Source organism: Notamacropus eugenii, chromosome 2, assembly GCF_028372415.1.
Source record: "Notamacropus eugenii isolate mMacEug1 chromosome 2, mMacEug1.pri_v2, whole genome shotgun sequence".
Taxonomy (NCBI): Eukaryota; Metazoa; Chordata; class Mammalia; order Diprotodontia; family Macropodidae; genus Notamacropus; species Notamacropus eugenii.
This window is the reverse complement of record NC_092873.1, coordinates 394,283,444-394,293,426: the sequence shown is the minus strand read 5'-3', so window position 1 is coordinate 394,293,426 and position 9,983 is coordinate 394,283,444. Positions and strand designations below refer to the sequence as shown.

Below are 9,983 nucleotides of genomic sequence, written 5' to 3'. Positions count from 1 at the left end.
ATTCAACTCAAGTCTTAGAGATTTATTAGCTGTATGTCCCTGAGCAAACTATTTGACTTTTGTCTACCTTAGTTTCCTCATCTGTCAAATGGGGATGATAATAGCACCTACTTCCTAAGGTTGTTGTGATGATAAAATGAGATATTTGTAAAGTGCTTCACAAACCTTAAAGAATTATGTAAATGCTAGTTGTTGTATTTGGCATTATTGTATTTTGACTCTAGACATTGCAGCCCTCAATGAATGTGCTTCACTAGGGATCAGAAAAGGCCCTCAAGAAAAATGTTAGATGGAAAGAGTACCTGACCAAATAGCCGCATGGAGGTCAGTGCTGGAGGTGACATAATCTTCCAGATATATGAAAAATAGAAGTATATGAAATGCTTGAAAAAAATCTTGAACTGGAAAAAGAAATTTGAGAAAATCTCAGCAACAACCAAAGGGTTAAATTATTTTCTCCATCTCTATAAAATCTTTATGAGACTAATCTGTATGTGTGTGGAGGATATCCTTGGTAAAGGAAACACGAAGGGCTTTGGTAGAGATATTCTATAGCAGAATACACTTTTTATGGTGTAACAGGGTTTGCTGCATGCTCCAATGACCCGAGATGGAGTCTCCCATGGAAGTGACTCTCTCAGAGGTGATCTGGATATATGCCACACCCCCATTGCAACAGTTATGTTGTTAATCAAAGGACGTAGAAATATAAGATCTCAATGGGATTAATATTTTTTGACTCTAAAAAAGCATTTGAGGGAGTAGAGAAAAATTTTTAAGTTACTTTAAAGACACATCCAATGAGGCATTTCTCATTCATATGTTCAAATCAGGCAAGGTTCCTTGAAAGATAAACCAGAGATATAACTGTTCCCACTCCCACCCCACAATAATTAATATCAAATGAGGCATAAAACATGGAGGCATATGTTCACCCAAGGTGTTTGCTGCTATCATGGACAATATCCAGCATGTATGCTTAATGGAAAAGAGATTCTCTGTAGAATCTATCTGAGATGTGAGGTCCTCTGAATTTTCTTGTTTGGAAATGGCATTATACTGTTTGCATACAGTCTCAGAACATTGTATAGCCTCCTAAATTAGAGCTATAATCCCCCAAAATAGTTCGATCTAATTATTTAATAATAATAACAATAACATTTATGTAATTCTTTAAGATTTGTAAAACATTTTACATGTTATCTTATTTGATCCTTATAACAACGCTATGCTATCATTATCCCCTTTGACAGGTGAGGAAACTGAGGCACAGAGAAGTTAAGTGACTTGTCTATGGTCACATAACTGTTCTGAGACGAATTTGAACTTGGATCTCCCTAATTCCAATTGACTGCAACCTAGCTACCTCTTCACTTCCTATTTACATAGGAAAAATTAAATGGATGACTAATATGTGTTGTACAGATCATGGGATGAAGCTGTATGAACAATCCATAGAGTTGGTCTCTCTCTCTCTCTCTCTCTCTCTCTCTCTCTCTTTCTCTCTGTGTGCGTGTGAATGTATGTGTGTGTGTGTGTGTGTGTGTATGTGTGTGTGTGTCTGTCTGACTGTCTATCTGTCTCTCTCAGACCAGCACTGCCTTGCACATAGAAGGTACGTCATAAGACTGAATTGAATAATGGCGACTAGGTGTCTTAGTAGATAGAGTGCTGGACTTAAAGTCAAGAAGATCTGAGTTAAAAATCTAGCCTCAGACATTAATTGTGTTATTTTGGGCAAGTAACTTAACCTCTGTTTGCCTCAGTCTCTTCAACTGTAAAATGAGCATGATAGTAGCATCTACCTTCCAGGGTTGTTTTGAGGATCATGTGAGATAATATTCGTTTTTGTATACAATACTTTATTTCCCCCCAATTACATGTTAAAACAATTTTTTAACATTTGTTTCTTTTTTTGTTGTTTTAAGTTCTAAATGTAATGATACAGGTTATACATGTGCAACCATGTTAGTCATTTTGTACAAGAAGACTCAAAAAAAAAAGGAAGGAAGTGAAAAACAACATTGCTCAATCTGTCTTCAGACAAGATCAGTTCTTTCCCTGGAGGTAAGTAGTATGCTGCATCATTAGTTCTTTGGGACTCTCTTAGATCATTGCATTGCTGAGAATAGCTAAGTCATTCACAGTTCTTCATCGTTGGATTAGTCCTTCCCCAATTGATGGGCATCCCTACACTTTCCTATTCGTAGCCACCACAAAAAGCTATGAAATATTTTTATGCATTTGTATATTCGTACAAATAGGTCCTTCCCTCTCCTTTTTTCCCCTTTCCCCTTTCCCCTTTTTTTCTTTGTTCTCTTTGGGATACAGACCTAGCAGGGCTGTTGCTGGATCAAAGGGTATGCACAGTTTGATAGCCCTTTGGGCACAGTTACAAATTGCATGAGATAATATTAGCAAAGCATTTAGCATAGTGCCTGGCCCAGAGTAGGCACTTTTATAAATGTCTTTATTATTATTGCTATTCGAAATCACAGGTTGAAAGGCAGGGCCCTGCTGGCTAGGAAGAGGCAGAGCTATGTAGCTACTGAGGGATTCTTATTACAATAGGGAGGAAGGGAAAGATCTAGTGAGGAAGTACTTCAGATGGTTTTAAGTGTTCTTTTTTTTTAAGTAAGATCTATGATTTCATTAGTGTAGGGAGTTCCCAGTGAGGAACTTTCTCTACCAATGTGGACTGATCAGTTTTTATAGTCTTAGAGCATTGCTTAGGTCACTGAGAGATCAAATCATTTGTCCAGGGTGATTTAGCCTGTATGTGTTAGTGGGAGGACTTGAACCCAGATCTTCCTGACTGAGACCAATTCTCCCTCTTTTACATTATGGTGTCTCATATTCCCTTTGTTGTGTAATACATCCCTTTGAAAGAAAGAATGTTAACTAATGTGGTAGCTCCCTTTTTGTGGTGTCTATTGATTGGAGAAAGACAATAACCTGTAGTAACGGAATATTATTGTGTCTTTAAAAGGTGACTATGAGGAATCCAGAGAAACATGGGAAGATGTATATGAACAGATGTAGAGTGAAATCATCAGAACCATGAGAACATCTACACAATAACTAAAAGATTGTAAGTGAAAAGATCACTAAAAGAAGTCAAACTCTGAGTAATGGAAACCCAATTATGGTCCTGGAGAATAAATAATAAAATATACATTTCTCTTCTTAGCATTGAGGTGGGAGATAAGGAGGGCATATGTTGCATATATTGTCTCAGATGGTCACTCTATTGGTTATTTTGTATAATATTTTCTTTAATATAAGAATTCAGTTTTTAAGGTGAAATTATATCCAATGGTAATGATGTAAAAATAAGACATCCATAAAATTTTTTCCTTCTTTCCTTTTTCTCTTTTTCTTCTTCCCTCCTTCCTTTCCCTTTCCTTCCTTTCCCTTCCTTTCTCTTCCTTCCTTCCTTTCTCTTTTTTTCTCTTTCTTTCTTTCCTTCCTTCCTTTTCTTTATATCACCTAGACTAGGAATGCAGTGGTCACCTCTAGTCCTATCCCCACTGCTGATCAGTATGGAAGTTTTGATCTTATATGTTTCTGACCTGTTTCTGATCCATCTTAGGCAGCCTTGTGGCCCCTTCTGCTTCCAGAGTCTCACCTTATTAGGACCAGACTTAATGTGAACTCAACCGCCTTCAGCTTTACTGAAGCTCACAACTTTGGAGTCCAAGTTATCCACTAGCCTTAATCTCCATAGTAGCAGGTATTACAGATATGTGCCATCACATTTAGCCAATAAAACTTATTCTAAAAATAAAATATATGCAATAGCTACAAAATAAGAAATAATTATGTAATTTCAGCAAAGTGGTATAATGGATAGAATGTCAGACTTGAGGTCACAAAATCCTGAGTTTGAATCCTGCTTTAGAGACTTACTAGCTATGTAACCTGGGCAATTCACTTAACTTCTTTGGGCCTCAGTTTCCTTACCAGTAAAATGAGGGTAATAATAACAACTATCTCACAAAATTATTTTAAGAATTAGATGAGTTAGCATATGTAAGACCTTAAAGTTCTCTATAAATGTGAGTTATTTTGACAAATTTTGGTGGCACTGTGGATTGAGCACTGGTGTTAGAGTCAGAAGGATCTGAGTTCATAACCTGGTCTCAGAAACTTACTAGCTGTGGGACCTTAGGCAAGTCATTTAACCTCTGTTTGATTCAGTTTCCTCAAGTGTACAATGGAGATAATAATAGTACCTGCTAAAGCCCTTCCTGCCTTACCTCCCAGTGTTGTTGTGAGGATCACATGAGATAATATTTTTTAAAGTGCTTAGCACAGTAAGTGTGATATATACATGTATGTAGGTATAGATAGATATAGATATATACTAGCTATTATTATTTTTATAAGTGGCATAGTTTTGCACTTTTTATCATCTAAGAAACAAATCTAGATTGGATAGATCAAAATTGAAGGAATAACCCTCTCATTATTAATATTGCACATTTTACTCTCCTGAACTTTTATTTATCCAGGTGTAGTAGTAATGACCAACCTAGGAAACTGAACAACATATTTCTATAGCTTTAGTGACATCTCTTTCTATAGAGTAGAGTAGAGCTGACCAGAAGTTGTAAGGGTACATTGGGTAAAGGACTTCTCTCCTCTTGGGCAATGGGCTGTTAGGTGGACAAGGTAGAAGTCATATACTTTGGACTATATCAAATTATGAGGCAGGATGACTTTAATGGCTATTTCAAAGGTGACATTCCATTAGGAATTATTGAACTTAATTTTAATGATGGCTTAATGTTTCATGATCTTTCTCTAGGCCTTGAAGGTCAATGAGGGAAAATTTGCTACAGGATGAAGTTTGTAGAAAACAGTATTAATTTTTAAAAATTATTTTTAATTTTTTTCATTAGCTATATCTCAATTACATGTAAATTTTTTTAACAATCTTTTTTTAACTTTTAAGTTTCAAATTCTCTCCCTCCTTCCTGCCCCTTACCCCTCCTTGAGAAGATGAGCATTTTGATTTCGATTATACATATGAGGTCATGCCAAATGTATTTCCATATTAGCCATGTTGCAAAAGAAAACACAAACAAAATAAAATAACAAAAATAGAGAAAATTAAAAAAAAGTATGCTTCGATCTGAATTCAGAGTTCATCAGTTCTCTCTGTGTAAGTGGATAGCATTTTTCATTATGAGTCCTTTGGAATTGTCTTGGATCATTATCTTAATCAAACTAGTTAAGTCTTTCAGAGTTGATCATTTTTAGAGTATTACTTCTGGTTCTGCTTATTTCACTTTACATCAGTTCATATAGGTCTTCCCAGGTTTTTGTTACTTCTTAAACAATTCAACTATTCAACAAATAGGCGTTGCCTCACCCTAAGTGGAGTAACCTGCAAAAAGCTTTACCTAAAGGGCCCAAGATCTCCCAGTGCATCCTGGGTCATTTCCAGTCATCCTGATGAATATCTGGTCACTGGATTCAGATGGCTCTGGAGGAGAAGTGGTGACCTGCACAGCCCTCCCTCACTCAAAACAAAGTCAAGTGCAAGTCATGTCATCATTTCTCTGATGGCATGGTCTTCTTCGGCAATGAAGGATGAACACAATAACACAATAGTATTCCATCACAAACATATACCACAACTTGTTCAATTATTTCCCAAATGATGGGAAATTTCTATCAGTTCCCCTCCATTTCCAATTCTTTGCCAGCACAAAGAGTTGCTCTGAATATTTTTGTACAGTCAGGTCCTTCCTCCTTTTCTTTGATCTGTTTGGGATACAGATCTAGTAATGGATCAAAGGATATGCACAGTTTGATTGCCCTTTGGACATAATTGCAAATTGTTCTGGAGAACTGGTTGGATCAGCTCACAACTCCATCAACAATGTATTGGTGTCCCGATTTTTCTGTATCCCCTCCAGCATTCATTATTTTCTTTTATTATCATGTTGACCAATATGATAGGTGAGGTAGTATGTGAGTTATTTTAATTTGCATTTCTCAAATTAGTAGTGATTTAGAGCATTTCTTCATGTGTCTTGATAGCTTTGATTTCTTCTTCTGAAAACTGCTCATATCCGTTAACCACTTATCAACTGGGACATGGCTCTTATTTTTTATAAATTTGGCTCAGTTCCCTATATATTTGAGAAATGAGGCCTTCAGCAGAGAAACTTTTCCTCCTACCCAGTTTCCTGTTTTCCTTCTAATTTGGGCTGCATTAGTTTTGTTTGTGCAAAAGCTTTTTAGTTTCATGTAATCAAAATTATTTTACTTCTTATAATCTCCTCTGTCTCTCATTTAATCCTAAACTCTTTTCTTATCCATGGATCTCACAGGTACATCTTTCCATGCTTCCCTAATTTACTTATGATATTACCCTTAATGTCTAAATCATTTATCCTTTTTGACCTTATCTTAGTATATGGTGTTAGATGTTAGTCTATGTCTAGTTTCTTCCAAACTGCTTTTCAGTTTTCCCAACAATTTTTGCTAAATGTTAACTTCTTCCCTGTAAAGGTTGATTTTGGGGTTTATAAAACACTAGATTAGTAGGATCATTTACTACTGTGTATTGTGTCCCTGATCTATTCCATTGATCCACCACTCCATTTCTTTGAAAACAGTATTAATTTTGATTAGTGTTAAAGTATTTAACCCAGTAAGATATATTTCTCTTTCTTTTCTCACAAGATTTATTTGTAAATGGAAGTCACTAGTGGGTACCTATTCAATTAATAAAAAATATTTAATACGTGTTGTATATAAGATACCCTACCAGGTGCTATAAGGGATACAAAAATCGGTCAGAGATACCTAGTACATAAGGAAACCCAAGAACTATGTCATATTTTATCTTTGCATTTATTCCTGAGGCTAGCATAGTACACTACATATAGTAGATGCTTAATAAATTTTTGTTGAATTCAGTTGGGCAAGTGAGGCATAAATACGTGGCAAAATAACAATACCAGTGAGCATGGCAATGCCAAAAGAGTGATTCAGACAATAGATGCTAACGTTGTCGTTATTGTTCAGTCATTTCAGTTATGAAATTTTGGGGATTTTCTTGGCAAAGATACTAAAGTGATTTGTCGTTTCCTCCTCCAGCTCATTTTACAGATGAGGAAGTCAAGGCAAATAGGATTAAGTGACTTGACCAGGGTCACACATCTAGTAGGTGTCTGAGGCTAGATTTTAACTGAAGTCAGGAAGACCTTACTAGCTGTGTCACCCTGGGCAAGTCACTTAATCCTGTTGGCTTCAGTTTTCTCATCTGTAAAATGAGCAGCAGAAGTAAATAGCAAACCACCTCAAATGGGGTCATAAAGAGTTGGACATGACTGAAAAACAACTGAATAACAGTAATTACATAATATAAAGGTCATTTTGGTGGCATCCAAAAGTATAATTTCAATAAAATCATGGAGCTTGTTTATTAAAGATCATGGGATCCTTATTGAAATATAGGTCTTCTAGCCCAGTGGTATCAAACTCAAGTAGAAAAGGGTTCACTAATCTACACATAAGGATCCCTGAAGTGCCATGTTGACTTGGTTTTAAAATCTAATGTTATTCCTGTTTTATTGTACTCTTATTTAATTTCACAACTACATTTTAATCTGGGTTGAGCAGCACTCAAGTGTCATAGATGCACACAACTCCAAGCCATATATTTGACATCTCTTTCCTAGTTCATCCCCTTATTTTACAGATAAGGAAATTAACATTTTATAATTTGTCCAAGATCTCACAGGACCTCTGATTCCAAATCCAATACTTTTTCCATTGCAACATATGAGTGATAAAGAAATGGAAAAAAACAGAAAATAGACCTCTTGCTTCTCAAGTTTGGAACAGTATTCAATAAGCATTTATTAAGTACCTACTATATTTTAGGTACTCTCCTGGGCACTGGAGACAATGACAAAATGAAACAGCTGCTGGCTTTATTGAACTTCCCTTCTATTAGGGGAAATGACCCATGGAAGGAGGAAAGGAAGCTAGCTGATAGAATAGGCAGCAGGCTATTGGGCATTCTAGCCACAAAGCTTTGTCTGCTTGTGTAGAGAGGACTTTTATTTTTTAAAAATGTATCCCCAGGTGATGCATAGCTGAAAAGGTTTTTTTTTCCCTTTCCAGAATTAAAAATAGAACAATTAACTAAAAATTTAAATAAAAATTTTAAAAAATTAAAAATGGAAAATGGAAAAATAGGTCACTTGTGAATTGTTCAAGTAGAGCTATCAACAGTCCTGTTAGTTGAAATGTAAAATTTTGAACATGATTTTACATAAAATTAAAAATGAGTTAAGTTTGCAAATAGTATGGTATAATATAAAGATCCCTGACTTAAGAATCAGGAGGCTTGGATTCCCACTTCTGGCACCACCAATACCTTAATGTGTGATACTGGGCAAATAAGTAGCAATTTCTCCAAGTCTGTTTCCCCATCTGGAGATAATCTTATAGGTTCCTTCTAGCTCTGAAATTTCACAATTTCCCCTTTCCTAAAATGCTCCATAATTCTAACTTAGGTACCTCTAGTAACCTAAGGAGGGTAGCCTGTCATTATTTGCAAGCTGAACATTTGTGATTTACAAATGAACCAATACTGTTTCTTTGATTTAGTAATACCTAGTCAGTGTAGTGTCTATTGATTTTAATATTTAAATAAGTTAAAATTAATCCAAGGTGTTGTGAATTTAGAAAAAAAACATTCCCTCAGTTTGCTGTTGTTGAGTCAGCTATGTCCAACACTCCATGACCTCCTTTTGGGGTTTTCTTGGTAAAAGACACTGGAGTGGTTTGCCATTTCCTTCTCCTGCTCATTTTACATATGAGAAACTGAGGCAAATAACATTAAGTGACTTGCCCAGGGTCACATAGCTAGTAAGTGTCTGAGGCCAGATTTGAACTCCTGGAGGCATCTACCTAATTCCAAGCCCACTGCTCTATTAATGGCTCCCATCAGTTACCTGAAGAAATTCTAGAATGTTACAAAATCAGGTTCAGAATCACTGAATAAGGCCATCATGCTAGTAAGTTTTCTTGGGATCTCCACCCCACTTCTAGGAAAATGTAGCTTATTCCAGGCTTTCTCACTATTTCCCCCCATAGATGTGGAACTCTTTGAAGCTTTTAATTAATTTCCTCTTTCTGATATCACCCATGGATCTGAGGAGAGTGTTTTCAGTGGTTGATGGATCTAAGGAATAGTATGGATATCATATAGTTTAGTGCCCCAGAAGGCTCCCTCTGAATGCTAATTGTAATAGCAGATTCAAGTCATAGTAGAGCATAATTACTTACCAATTATTCTGTGTGTTAGTTGTGTGCTCTACTGGCCATTTCCTTTTCTGTCACCTTCTTCCATTTTCCACCTTATTTTCCCAATAAGTTTTTCTGTATACTTCCCTTCTGTTGCTTCACAAAGTTTCCATTTGTTGCTTTTTCTGCTTAGGCCCTTCTGTTTGGGGACTGACTTTTTCCCTTTTCTATACCATTTACTGATCTTTTCTCTACTGTTTCAGGTTAATATATTTGGTAGCAAGCTGCTGTGTAGAGATGTGGTCAAGAGGGAAGGGAAGTCTAAAGTGAGGCATCAGAGAGGGGATTGGTTTTCCTGGGCATTCCTCCAATCCTTCAATCAGGGTCATTTAGAATTTGTAGGAATATGACTTCTAGCAAGCAGTAATATAATAGGGTTACAGTTAGCACCTTGCCAGTAGTACGTGCTTAATAAATCCCAGAATCCCAGAAATTGAGAGTTGAAAGGTACCTCAGCAACCATCCAGTCCAACTCATACATTAGAGCAATCCCCCCTCCTATGGAGCCTCCAATAAGTGGCGATCTAGTCTCTAACTGAATACTTATATCTTATCTCCCCTTCCTGGTTTAACTCCTTGAAAAAGATGCCTTCACTTCATTCTTCCTTTGTGGTCTTCTAATCCCCTGGAAATCTGGCATCTGACTT

The 9,983-nt window shown here is 36.3% G+C and overlaps 1 long non-coding RNA gene across 1 annotated transcript; it reads left to right on the top strand.

Moving 5' to 3' along the window:
• Window positions 1-1,944: 1,944 nt before the first annotated feature.
• On the top strand, window positions 1,945-3,725 carry LOC140529112 (uncharacterized). Its single transcript, XR_011975430.1, has 3 exons — window positions 1,945-2,067; window positions 2,990-3,091; window positions 3,593-3,725. It is a non-coding gene; the product is annotated as an uncharacterized lncRNA (long non-coding RNA).
• Window positions 3,726-9,983: the final 6,258 nt, after the last annotated feature.